This window comes from Mus caroli, unplaced genomic scaffold (assembly GCF_978045245.1).
Source record: "Mus caroli unplaced genomic scaffold, Mus_caroli_1 scaffold_15, whole genome shotgun sequence".
In the NCBI taxonomy this organism is placed as follows: Eukaryota; Metazoa; Chordata; class Mammalia; order Rodentia; family Muridae; genus Mus; species Mus caroli.
The window spans coordinates 73389087-73403685 of NW_028227270.1; positions in this window are offsets into that span (position 1 = coordinate 73389087).

A 14599-nucleotide genomic window follows, 5' to 3' on the forward strand; every position below is an offset into this window, starting at 1 on the left:
ACTCTCAAATCTGACGTGAAATGGTTGTTTCGGTGTGGTACCTACATGCATTAAGAGAGTGGTAGATATATGCCTTGAGATTCTAGAATGGACAATATGATTTCCAATGGGGAGGTGCTCAAGAATCTTTCTTGATGTAACTAGTATCACTTGGATTGTGCCCAAAATTCTCCACATTTCTCATGTTTTTGTAATGCAATTCTCCATGCAAAGAGTGCTTCAAGGACAGGTATAGATGGAGTTAATGACACTGACTTTGAATGTTCTTGTAGGAAACCTGTTTTATGGAGCTATAAGAACAACCATAGAAGGGACCATTTATAGTGATTGACAGAGTTAAGGTCAAAGAAAAGAGACACTGAGAAGCCCAGGAACAAGTATTATGTAGCAAATTTCATACTGGTAAGAAGTTCCTTAAGATTCAAGGTGTTTAAAGAGAGGTGAAACATTCCATATGGCAGAAAAACTTATTGAAACACAGGAAGTAAACAACAGAATAATTTCAGGAAGTCCCTAAAACTTACTAGATTCACTAAGCCCATTCCTTCCAAGTGTATATGAACAGTAAGGGCACACTTAGTCAAGGCCAGTTACCTAGAAGAGGCCCAGATCAGACCAGCTGCTTAGAAGAGGCAGAGACAAATGAACATTTCTAGAAGAGGCAAGATCTGTGAGCTGCCTAGAAGATGCTCAGACCACCTGAGCTATCTGAAGGAGGCATTATTCACGCTGTGAGCTAGCCACAGGCATACAGGGAACTTTAGGTTCCAGCTTTTGTGGGCTGTCACCCATGTTGACATGGGCTTTTGCTGATGCAACTGTCTTTGAGTCATTTTTGCTTCTGTGACCCCTTACCCATTCTCCTATAAGAAACCTCAGTAAGTCATTAGGGGGTAATAGAAAACTAGGACCAGGAAGGTAGCTGAACAGTCAAACTGTCTTCACACAAGTGTGAAGCCAAGTTTAGGTCTCAGAAGCCATAAGAATGCCAAAACAAAACACACATCACTTGAATATGGAGACAGGGGAACCTTAGAGCCAACTGGATAGGAAGAATAGCCAATGAGTCAGCTCTAGGTTTGCCTGAGAATCTCTGACTCAATGAATAAGGTAGAATAGTGATAAAGGCTGCATCTGCTATCAATCTGGGGCCTTCATGATGCCCAGGCATGTAAATGCATATCTGAACACATGTGTGCCCATAACATTTGGAGACATGCATACACACACACACTCACACACACATGTACACAAGGAAAAAAATGAAAAAAAAAAAAAAGAAAGAAAGAAAAACTACATACTATTAAGCTGAGAGAATTCCATATGATACAAAGAGAAGCCAAGCAAATGAAAGCATAACATCAACCACATTTCATGCATGTGGAGTTTTGGTGAATAGAGACAGAAATGAGGGATCTTTGACCTAAATGATGTTTGAATTAGCATCAGTGATCCATTATGTTCACAAGACACAAGAACTTCCCATATGAGGCCCACCATGCTCACCTGTCCGTCTTTAGATACTACTGTGTCTGGCCTTTCTGTATCAATGGCCAGAAATGATACAGGTGCTCCCATTTTGGGAGAAAATAAATATTTTCAGTGGTTAAGAGCTGCTCTCCCTCCCCGATCCCCAGCTTTTGACATCGTTCCTGGGCTTAGTAGACGTTACTACTAGATAATAAAACTTTATTCCAGAATAGTGTTGTATACAAAAAGAAAGTCATTAATTTTGTCTGTTTTTTCATGTCCCCTTCCATCTTCTTATCCTTAAGTGGTATTTTCAATTCACTTTCTAACTGACATGTTTTCCATGTCAGTCACAGACATGGGGTTTCTTAGGGACTAGAAATGGGTAAGAAGTTTAACAAGTGACTGTTTGACTGATGTTATTCAAAGAGTAGAGTCACTTGTCCTTTGGTAATAGTTGATCAGCGACAAGTGACAGGCACTATTATAGACATCTTCTATCACACTGGGAGATAAGGTGTGTACTGAAAGAGCAGCGTCAGACATCACATATATGGGCTCTATCAGTGGCCATACCAGGATGGGTGTGGGGTTGCTATCAGGATAGCAGTAAAGGGTAATGCATTTCACCCTCCAGCATCAGCCATGTAAATGAGTGAAGCTCAGGTCCAGTACAATGGAAAAATGATCTGCAGTGTGACACAGGGCATAAAAATTCTACTTCCATGTGTAAGTTACCATATTTAACATCTCTATCTTAGTGTTTTATTGCTGTGAAGACAAGCCAAGGCAAATCTCATAAAGGCAAACATTTAACTGGGGCGAGCTTACAGGTTCAGAGGTTCAGTCCATTGTCTTCATGATGAGAAGCATACTGGCCCTCAGCAGACATGGTGCTGGAGAGGTAGCTTAGAGTTCTACGTCCAGATCAACAGGCAGCAGGAAAAGAGAGAAACTGGGCCTGGCTTGAGCATTTGAAATACCAAAGCCCACCCCCAGTGACACACCTCTTCCAACAAGATCATACCCCCTAATCCTGTCAAGGAGTGTCACTCCCTAATGACCAAATATTCAAACATATGAGCCTATGAAGAAATCATATATGATTTCTATTCAAATCACCACGGTCTCAAATTTTAGTTGATCTCTTCCCAACATATGAAGAACATTTAAAATGCAAATTATATGGACCACTTATAGAAGTTGCATTTGTGAAATTCTGCCACTGAGCTCATAGCCTAAAAGATCAGATCCTTGATAACGGCTTTAGCCAGAATTCTAGGTATTTTTTTTCCTGTTGCGTGTGTGTTAACAGAAAAGGGAGGTTTTCTAGAGAAGAGCTCATGGAGGAAGGCAGTGGGGTAGGGAATGGCCCAAGAAAGTGTACTAGAAACCCAAACACACTATAATAAGCAGAGACTCAAACAACACTGGCCAAATAGAAAAGTCTCCCCATTCCCTTTCAATGATCTATGCAGAAGACCGAGACCAACACTGTTGTTAAACTCATGAGATCACATGAAGACTAAAAGCTCATATTATGTTCAGAATCCAAGTACTTTGAATGTGGTTAAGGTTACCATCAGGGACTATAATTCCATGTGCCATGTACCTCTGCAGAGTCTAAGTCTGTTCTGAGAAGCCTCATGGCTCCCACCTGGTAACGCATTGGTTCCTACAAGGTATCCAATAGGTGACTGTTGATCCCACAGACTTGTGTCAAGCTGTTACTGGTCTAAACTAGCTGTGTGTATGACTAAATCTTTAGGTTACCTGTTACTAACAGGAAAAAAATATATCTTCTGGTTATAGCATGGGTAGAATTCCTAGAGTAATTTCTTTATACTGCAGTGATCTACAAACATGAGGTAAGGGGCTGGAGAGATGACTCAGTGGTTTAGAGTATTGGCTGCTCTTCCAGAGGTCCTGAGTTCAATTCCCAGCACCCAAATGGTGGCTCATGACCATCTATGAAGGGACCTGATGCTCTCTTCTGGCATGTGGGTGTACATGCAGCTGAGCACTCATGTACACAAAACACATAATTATAATTTTTTTAAATGAAGTAAAATGAGTTCAGTTTTCATATAAAAGCTCTGCTTCCATTTCCCTGGGTGAACATACTGGGGAGCAGGTTGCAACTAACTCATAAGACAGTCCAATCATACTGTGCTCAGAGTAGCTCCCTACTTGGAATTGAAATATTTATGTTCACTAACCTAGGCTTCACTTTCCAGCCAGATAAGACCTCTTCTAATCACCCTTATCTTCTACTTGCCACTATGAACTTGTCCTACTGAGTTAGTGACCTGCTCTGAACACTTACATTTAAATTGAGGCTTAGGACAGGATAGCATTATTACAGGGGTATCAGCGGGAGCGTGACACTTTGAAAACCATACTATCCAAGAAAGAGAACAATGGACTTATTGACTAGGAGTCCCCTCCCTCACCCTTATATAAGCTCTACTGATGTTCTACATATATTTGAAGTTAATCATTGTCTTCTTCCAAATTATCAACTCTAGAGTATTGTATCTGTGATGTTTTGTACATGCTTGGCCCAGGGAGTGGCACTATTAGAAGGTGTGGCCCTGTTGGAGTAGGTGTATCACTGTGTATGTGGGTTATAAGACTCTCATGCTAGCTGTCTAGAAGTGAGTATTCTGCTTCAGATGAAGCCTTCAGATGAAGATATAGAATTCTCAGCTCTGCCTGTAACATGACTGCCTGGCTGCTTCCATGCTCCTGACTTGATGATAATGGACTGAACCTCTGATCCTTTAAGCCAGCCCCAATTAAATGTTGTCCTTTATAAGACTTGCATTGGTCATGGTGTCTGTTCACAGCAGTAAAACCCTAAGACAGTATCCTATTTGAGGATTAGATCTACTAATGGAAAATTATGGTTATAATGTAGAATTAATCTACCATGATTCAAATATCAGTGGTTAAGAAGTTACAGTTTGAAACAAGAAATATACTTTAATGATCTCAGTAACAGTGCTCTCTCATAGTTTCTTGGATAAGTTAAAGCTAAGTACAAACTGAAACTCATATATTGAAAGTTAGAACATCTATGTTCATAACTGTTACAACTTGGACAGATTAGGTATCTTTCAGGAGGTAACTGACAATCTGTATAAGCAAAAGGCTAAATATTATTTGGTATGCTAAAGACAAACAGGCTGTGTAGATGTAAAAGATACCATAAAACTTAAATAGACACTAAAAAATGAAATAAACCTATCAGAGAGACTTCATACTGTGGATGTTGAACTATGGGCCTCTATGTCAGAGCTACAAGGACTGTAAAGAGGTGAATTGTTGCCAGACTTTAGCACGTGGGAGGAATAAGTATAACTTAAGGGTGACTACACATCATTATATACTTGTCCAGACACATAGACTGCACAGAATCAAGAGGGAACCACAGTCTTTAGGTGACACTGGTTTGCCTATGTAGGTTCAGGGACTGCAACAAACATACCAGTCTGGTCCTGATGCTGAAGGTGGAAAAGCTGTTGCATAGTGTGGGCAGAAAATGGGGGAGCTCACAGTGCATTCTCATCACATTTTCCATGAACCTAAAACTGCTCTAAAAATGAATTCTGTTTAAAAGAGTAGTCAGAGGTGGGTGTGAGCTATCAAGAGGTGAATATTAATATCTGCAGTGTAATCCAAATTCTATCAGGAAAAAAAAAAGCACAGCTCTTAAATCCACCTGTGGAATGTTTCTATTTCTGAACTCATGAGTCTTGATATCCTGTCGATAATATAGGGCAAGAATATCTGCTTAAGCAAATTGTAAAGGGGCACTGAGTTAGTTTGAAAACAAAGAAAGCCTCCACACCCTTCTTTCTTTGGGATTGCAGGCATATGCCTCACACATTCCAGACCTGAAGTGTTAAATAATCATCTCCATCTGGATGAGACATCCACCCTTAAATAATCTAGGGGAGATTTCTCCAGACACCAAGATATCCTGGCTTATGGCAGCTAATGGAATTAGTTATTTCACTCCAAACTCCAAGACAACTTTAAAGCACACATTATCATTTCCACTTTATTAGAATTCTGCATGAGGCAGGGTTGGGTTTCTATCATGCAAACAGCTCCCTGCTGAAACATCAGTACAGAAAAAGATAATCAGTTAGTCAGAAGTAGGGGTGATGGCAAATCCTACAGGAGGGAAGAGGCATTGCAGGTCTGGAAGAAATCTGGAGATGAAGCAATATTTTTTATCAAGGAGCAGAAAGTTGTAGAAGGAGAAGAAAACGTTGGATGTGGATGTTAAAAAGATGAAGAGAGACCAAGATGGATCAAAAACTGGAGGCTATAACCAACCATGGGTCCGTGATAGAACATAGGTGATAATAGGTCATATGGAGGATGAATGTGTGTGTGTGTGTGTGTGTGTGTGTGTGTGTGTGTGAGATATGTGTGTATCCATCTACGCCTACAGCTAAAGTGACTTCCACATCTACATCTGCATCCATCTATGTATACCATCTATTTCTATACCTGTATTTATCTACACACAAATAACATACATTTATCATACATCTCAGTCCCAGCTTGAAGCTGGTCTTTGACCTCATGATCCAATGTACCAAATATAAGAAGCAGTAGAACTGGAGCAGCAATCCTTGGAGCTTGCCTCTGAGGCCCTGAGCCTGAAATATTGACACTGTCCTAACCTTAGAATCCGGGTCTTTTTTCAACACCAAGAACAGGCTACTTCCATGGTGTATGTTACCATCACAAAGTGGGAGCATGAAATTACCGTGATATTTGCTAACTCTTGAAGAATCTAAAGCAAGCAGACTTTTCCTTTTTCTTTGCCTTTGTTTTTAATCCCTTCTACTTGATAATGTAGACATTATAGTAGGCTTCTGCCCTCTGTTCTGCTTCACTAACTGAAGTTGCCCAATGTTGCTGTTGTTCTCAAGCCCAGCTACCAAACAGACTCAACAACTGTGTAACTAAAAACAGAGAAACAAAATCCTGGGTCCCTGTGATGACTTGAATGAGAAGTTTCCCCAAGTTTCATGTATTTAAATGTTGCTTGAGTATGGCCATTAGGAGGTGTGGCCTTATTGGAGAAAGGTATGTCACTGGGGGTGGACCTTGAGGGTTGAAATTTCCACCCCATTTCAGGTTAGTTTCCTCTGTCTCTCTGTCTTTGTCTCTCTGTCTCTCTCTCTCTGCCTCTCTGTGTGTCTCTCTTTCCTACTCCATTCCCAGTTAGCACTTTCTCTGTGTGTCTCTGTCTCTTTCTGTCTCTGTCTGTCTGTCTCTATCTCTCTGTCTCTCTCTCTCTCTGTCTGTCTCTGTCTCTCTGTCTTTGTCTCTCTGTCTCTCTCTCTACCTCTCTGTGTGTCTCTCTTTCCTACTCCATTCCCAGTTAGCACTTTCTCTGTGTGTCTCTGTCTCTTTCTGTCTCTCTGTCTGTCTCTCTCTATCTCTCTGTCTCTCTCTCTGTCTGTCTCTGTCTCTCTCTCTCTCCATCTCTCTGTCTCTCTCTGTCTCTGTCTCTTTCTGTCTCTCTGTCTGTCTGTCTCTATCTCTCTGTCTCTCTCTCTGTCTGTCTCTGTCTCTCTCCATCTCTCTGTCTCTCTGTCTTTGTCTCTCTGTCTCTCTCTCTGCCTCTCTGTGTGTCTCTCTTTCCTACTCCATTCCCAGTTAGCACTTTCTCTGTGTGTCTCTGTCTCTTTCTGTCTCTCTGTCTGTCTCTCTCTATCTCTCTGTCTCTCTCTCTGTCTGTCTCTGTCTCTCTCTCTCTCCATCTCTCTGTCTCTCTCTCTTGCTCTCTCTCCCCCTGCCTCATGTTCATGGATGTTACCCCTCAGTTACTGTTCCAGTGCTACCTCCCATGATGCTCATGAACCCACCCTCTGAAACTGTAAACTAACAAATATGTGCTATGTTTTATAAAGTAGGCTTGGTCTATGGTGTGTTTTATGGGCAATGGAAATGTAACCAAGAGTGTCCTACTTCAGAAACCAACCCTAAATCAAGCAGGCATGGAGCTCCCTGGTAGTACGGTTTGTACTATCCTCCAGGTGACTGCAGTGCATAGTCCAGTGTCATAGCTCCTGAGGGAAGGCATCCTTTGCTCAGAGCTTCCTTGATGAAATGAAGGAGTAGGTGGGATTTCTGCTTGAATGGGATTTCATATATGAGCTGCTACCTTTCCTCTGAGATCATTTTTCTAGCAGTGCAACTGTTTTTAAAAAGGTTTTGGGGATTCTGACGTCTTGACCATAGCACTAAGACCAGCATATGATAGTATCAAAGCACAGCAGAGATCTGGACTCAAACAGATCAGGCTCATTACCTTTATGCCTTATTTTTAAAGATGGATTTCTGGCCATCTTCTCTAAGAGAAGCAGCTAGAAGTAACCACTTTCAGGTCACGTAATGGCAATGCCAATCACTCCATTCTAAATAATTCACCTACGCACACATTCTTCTTCCCATGAAGAAAAATAAAATGTCTGATATTCACAAGAATAGCTTTCAAGTAGTAAGACTATAAAATAATTTCATTTTAAAAAAGGTTATATCTGTATTGGGGGGCATAACTACCAGCGTTGAAAGGCCAAAAGATCCTGAGAAGTGTTCTTGCTCCAGTGACATGAACTCTGAAATAATTTCCAGCTCCTAGAAATGTGATCTTGTCAAGGATAAAAGTCATTAATTCTTGGAGGTAGGTGTTCCCAAGGACAACCATATGACTAGAATATTTGCAAACTGTGTAAAAGTGGAAGAGTGAATCTAATTATCTGGTGGAACAAGCTGGGGATGTTTCCGTAGGCATGACCCAAGTTTCTCTTCTTGGGCATCCTGCCAGTCGTGGCTGGAGACCAACATCTGTGATGATGTGTGACTTACTTCAGTACTTTCCATGTGCGGCAGCCTCTCTCTGGCCATGGCTCAGTGTTTTCCTGAAAGTTGCATAAGTCACTTAGCTGATTTCTCCAAAAATCTCCATTTTCATTTTTATAATCAGTATATAACTGTATTCATCATTGAAAAGAAAATCTAAGTTTTATCTTGTACCTAAAAGCATTTAAAAGTTAAATTATTAAATTGATTTGACAGGTTTATAAGACTCCAGCAGTGTTTCTCCATGAATAATTTTCATACATTTTCCTGTGTTCTTCACTCTTAAATATAACATCCCCGCCAGGAATTCATGTCAGGATCTTAGAAGAAACCACTTGGTCCTAACAAAGAATGTAAGGTTGGACAGATTGAAAGGCCAACAGCCCTTCCTTAATCTCCAACATTGATGAGGGCACAGCAAAAACCATAGGCCTCAGTACGGGGCTGTAAGGGAGCGACTGCTCACTGGGACAGAGACCTTGCTCAGAACCAGTTCTTAGGAACACATGAGCTTTCCTTGTCAGTTTTCTGGAAGCTCAGCTCAGGCAACTGTGAGAGCAGAAAAATTCCAGAGGGGCTGCCTCCTGGGGACCCTCCCAAGTCTGCTAGGCTCATCTTCTAGTTTAAGCAAGTTCTCACAGTAAATACCAAACACAAATGCCTTTGTGCCTGTGTGTGTGTGTGTGTGTGTGTGTGTGTGTGTGTGTGTGTGTGTGTGTGAGAGAGAGAGAGAGAGAGAGAGAGAGAGAGAGAGAGAGAGAGAGAGAGGTTTTAACAGGGTCCTTTCTTTCAGAAGCAGATTACCTAGAACCCTCTCTGCTGAGATCCTATTACCATTTTAGTGAGAATGGAAATATTCAATTGTAGGAGCTGCAATCCCTCTATGTACAGGTAGAGAAATGCCAAACTCCAGACCACTCTTACCACATTGCCCCATCCAAGGAGAGAGAAAAAGAAACTGCAGACCTTGTGTGAGCTCACAGGCTCACTAAACACTGGAACTTAACAACCGGGCAGCCACACCCTTTCCTTATTCACATGCCTGATGCTCGAATTGCTGACAGTTGGCTTCCAGATGCCTCTTTAACCTGGTGCATCCCATCTGGGTATAAAATTCATTACAAAGCAGACTAAAAGACAAAAATAAATCGAACCATCATTTGAAAAGAAAGAACAAGATAGAGCAGGGATGTTGGGAATTTTCAGACCAGAGATGTCAGTAGCAGCACCCTTCATGGTCCCTGCTGCAGCAGCTCCTGAGTTGTTCTGGGGCCCTGACTCTCCTCAGTGATGGACTGTGACATGAAACTGAAGGCCAAATAAACCTCTCCCCGGCCCCCCCCCCCCGGTTGTTTTTATTTGGTGTTTTATCACAGTAATAGAAAACAAACAAAGCCTGCAGAGACAGAATAGATTCTCCAGGGTCCGTGGGGCAACCACTTACGATGGACGCCACATATAATAGAAATACCAGGAGACAAGAAAGGAAGGAAAGACAGAGTTGGCATAAAATTAACTGAAAATTTCTGCAACTTAATCCAAGAAACTAGATTATAGGTCCAAGAAGGCTGGAGAAAAACTCACTACTTACTAACAAAGAAACAGAAAACACACCTAGGTATATAATAACCTAACCACAGAAAGTCAAAGGTAAAAGCTGAAACAAACAAAAACACCACCACCACCAACAACAACAACAAAAAGATAAGAAAGATATCCAACTTGTTGGCAACTGTTAGAGCAAACAGGGAATGGAATAGGTGTTTTAAGTGTTGAGGAAACATATCCACACACAGAATGGTAGTCTGCAATCCCAAACCTGTGAAATTGCCTTTCAGAAGTATAGGAGAATCAGCAAGCTCTCAGACAAAGATTGAGAAATATGTTGCCAGTACGTTTACCCTGTAAGAAATCCTAAGAGACTAGAGAAATGAAGTAATATGGGCTGGAGGCTCTAATCTACATAAAGGAAGAACAGTCAAGAAGTGAGCACATTAAGTGGGTTACTGTTGTGTTCCTGGACACTGGAGCTGAACCCAGGGCCTCACACATGCTGAGCAAGTGTTCATCTCCTGCCTTCCTTTTACACAAAGCATCATTAAGTTGCCCAGGCCCATTCACTCCTGCCTCAGCCTCCCCAAGAGTTGTATTGACCTGGTTTGCTTCTCTGTTGTGATAAAACATTGACCAAAACCAACTTGGGAGAGCTTTCAAAGGGTTTATTTAGCTCTTACTTCCGGTCATAGTCCATTGTCACAGTTCTATGCCACCAGGTCTGGTTCTTTGTCCCATACTTGAACTGACAGACTACAAATTATTCAAAACAACCATTGCAAGGAAGTACCTGGTTACTTTCTTAATGTGCTTTGTGCTACCGCATAGATCACCAGGGACTCAGGGTCACAGTTCAGTGTGGGGAAACTCGTGGTCAGGGTGCAGGCCTCTGGGGAGGACCTTCTCCTGTATCCTCTGAAGGGAGCAAACACTTTGTCCTCACCTGCTGGAAGGCAGAGAACAAGACAGGAGAGTGCACTGTGCCTTCACCTACATGACCTTTTAGGACAGTCACAAGCTGCAGGAGGGAGGGAGGGAGGGATGAGCAGGTAGGATGGCTTTTAGGAGCATAAGCTACACTGATGATAGAGTAACAAATACATCTCATTATGAGTTAATCTCCAGACATCAAATGTACAGTACCCAAAACAAAACACAATGCTTGCTGTGGCTGTGATGAGGTATCAGTGTAGATCTGTAAGTTGTAACCATCAGCAGAAAATCTAAATAATGGGAAGGCATGGGTGTTGGGAATGTATGGAAAACCCTCTATACATATCCTTTCATTTAACTGTGGACATAAAACTGTTCTAAAAATAAAGCTATAGATGATTGACAGGTAATAGATAGATGGACAGACAGACAGACAGACAGACAGACAGACAGACACACAGATTGATCCATTGGTGGAGCTTACCTTCATCATGCACTTTTTAAATCAAATTTAAACCACATATTATAATGTATAATTCTGGCCAAGCTGTGAAGAACAGCTTCTAGGAGGGTTGGGGTGTATTTGTCACATGGGGTATGTAGTGGGGTAGTTTGACATAAACTGATTGTTTTGTGTCTTGAGTTTATACAAGTAGGAGATCCTATTCACACCTAACAAGAATGTCCACGTACAATTCTCTCTTTCATCATCCAACTTCTGTTAAACTATTCTTTTTTGGACATTAAGATCAAGGAAGAACTTTGTCCAGGTCTAAGAAAGGCTTTATACAAAGTTGTGAAGAGGAATCAGGTAAGACAAGCTCCTGGCACAGAGAATGGAGTTAGTGGCCTCAACATCTCTTGGCTTCTTCTGGAAGAGCGCAATGCCTGGGGATTACATGTTCACAGAAGTTAAGAAGGGCTCTTCTGGCCCTTATCCCCAGCCACAATTTGATGGCCTTGAGCTTCAAGAATCTTACTCTAGCCCCAGGGGTATGTTGATGCTCAGTGGCATGAGTCGCATGTGTCAGGAGGCAGGCAGGGCCTGGGAATTTGCTCCTGTTTCCAGAACCACGAAGGATCCAGCTTGAAAAGACAGCCAAAACTTCATGAACGCTGAAAGGACAAACACACCAGCAATCATCTCCTCTTGTATTCCGTGTATCTATGGAGAATTATCCCACGAAGCCGAACTCTGCTGAACACAGTCCAGGAGAGCTTGATCCAAAGGAAATGATGACATTTTTCTATTTGCTTCTGTGCTCTGAGAGAGATGATTAGAATGATGTCCTTCTTCATCATGTCAGAGAAGGTTGCCAAATTAAATGGGATCCACTCTTGTTTGCTAAATCAGAGGCCTGATACTAAAGAGTAAGAACTCCATTCAGTCAGACTCTAGCTTATTTCTCCTGGATTTAGATGTCTATGAGACAAAGGACATCCCCACCAGCTCTCAAGAACTCTGGTCTCAGATAGAGAGGGCTTAGGGAAAGAAATGGGTGGCATATGTAGCTCTTTCTTTGTTTGCTTTTTTTTTTCCCACACATTTACTTATCTCTGTGTGCCTGAGTGTGGATGTGGAGGAAGTGGAGTGGGTACGATGCATTACTGTGACTTAAAAGCTAAATCACTAGATTAGAGTAAAAGATACCTCTTCCTACCCCCTTGGGCTGACAGCCTAGAAACTCAGTGGTATCTGCTACGTTCCTATTTTACATGACCTACCATCACCTTAATACTGGCCGTCTGGCTTAGAGAAGATGCTATAGATATTAGAGTGAGTCTTAAACCTACAGCTACCACTGTGGGACATCTTTCACAACTGCTACCACCCTTTTCCTGGGGACAGGTTTGTGATCTTGTTTTCTCCACAGAACACAGAATTAAACAAACAAACAAACAAACAAACAAACAAACAAACAAAAAACAAAGAAACCACAAAACCACCTCTCAATCTTAGCCTTTGAGTTACAAGCTCTGTGTTTTCATCAAGGAAGAAAGAGTGCCAGGCCAGTAAGGGCTACCTATGGACCATACAAAGAAAATCTTGTGGATCAAATGAGCGATGCCTTTATCTTTGCTTCTGGCCTGTGTTTTAGAGAAGACTTTGAAAAGGACTATCCCATTTCATTCTATGCAATGGGGAAACCTTATACTTGATTTTTCTCTTCACTGTGACAAAATGTCTCACAGGAGTAACTTGGGAGAATGTATTTTGGATTATGCCTTTAGTCTTGGCAGAATTTGTAGCATGGGAATGTTCGGTGGAGGCTCCACACATCTTGAAGAACCAAAATGCAGAGAGCTTAGACCAGAAGCAGAAGGTATAATCCTTAAAGGCCCATCCCAGTGATTTATCTCCTCCAGCCACACCCCATGTTCCAAAGGTTCTAAAATCAACCCAAAGAATGTCACCATGCAGAGACCAAGTGTTCGAACACGTGAGATCTTTGGGGACATTTCTCATTCAAACTACAACCTTGCATTTTTCCAGCGGGCTCATGGCCATCTTTCATTCAGTCTGATTTCTAACATCTCCATCCTCTTAACAGCTAACACTACCCTAAAGTCCAGAGGTTCTTCTGACACTTAGGGCAGACTCTGAGCTGTAAGTCCTTCAAAACTCCCAAACAACTTACTTGCTTCCAATATCCATGGAATATGGCAGAGGAAATAGTTGCACTTCAAAAGGAAGGACAGGGAAGATGACAAGGAAAAATTGGACCAAACCATCCCAACAAACCACACTGGGAAAACATTAAACCCTACATTCCATGTTTAATATCAGATCTAATGATGAAGTCATCTAAGCCCTGGTAAGTTCAGTCCTGGTAAGTCTCTATGGTCCAGGTTCATGAAGCACACGTGACCTCTCTGTTTGGTCAGATCTGTGGGGTTCTTGGAGCTCTGTCAGATGAGCCAAACTTCTGTTATCATCCACAGCCTGATGTGTCCACTGCAACTCAAACATTACCTTCACAGCTTCACATCCAGCTCAGGTTGCAGCCCTATATGGCCTGGGTATCAGGGTAATGTTGGCTTCAAGAATTGTGGTGTTAGTAAGAATCCAGCAGTTACTCTACCCAATTCTAGGCTTTTCTCTGTGGGGAAAACTTTGATTACTGTTTCAGTCTCCTTCTTGTAATGGGTCTATTTAAGTGGTTGATGCCTTCCTAATTTAATTTTGATAGTTATATGTATCTGGGAATGTGTGCATTTGTTCTAGAATTTCCGGATTTTTAGACTGAAGGTTTTCAAGAGATTCTGCAGATTTCACTGGACCCTGAAGTAATGTCCCGTGTCTCATTTCTAATTGTATTAGTTTTGATTTGCCCATTCTCCTCCCTTAGGTAGGTTTGCTAGAGGTTTGTCAGTCTTATTTATCTTTCCAAAACCCCAACTTTAATTGATTGATTGTATGTATTGTTCTTTTAATCTCCCTTTCATTTCTTTCTTCCTTCATCTGTATTTATCTCCTACTGGCCAGTGCTTTTGAGCTGCCATGTTCTTGTTTGAGTAAGACCCAGAGGTGCATCATTAGGCTACTTATTTGGAATAACTCTGGGTTTTTAATGTAAATAATTATAGCTATCTAGATTGTTTTGTTATCATATATAAGAAATAACAAATAATATATAATCTATATGCAAATACAGATTATTTATTATTATAATATATTATATTGGCTGTATCACAATGGTTCTTATTGGTTGTACTCTCACTTTATTTGATTTTCTGGTTTTAAAATTTC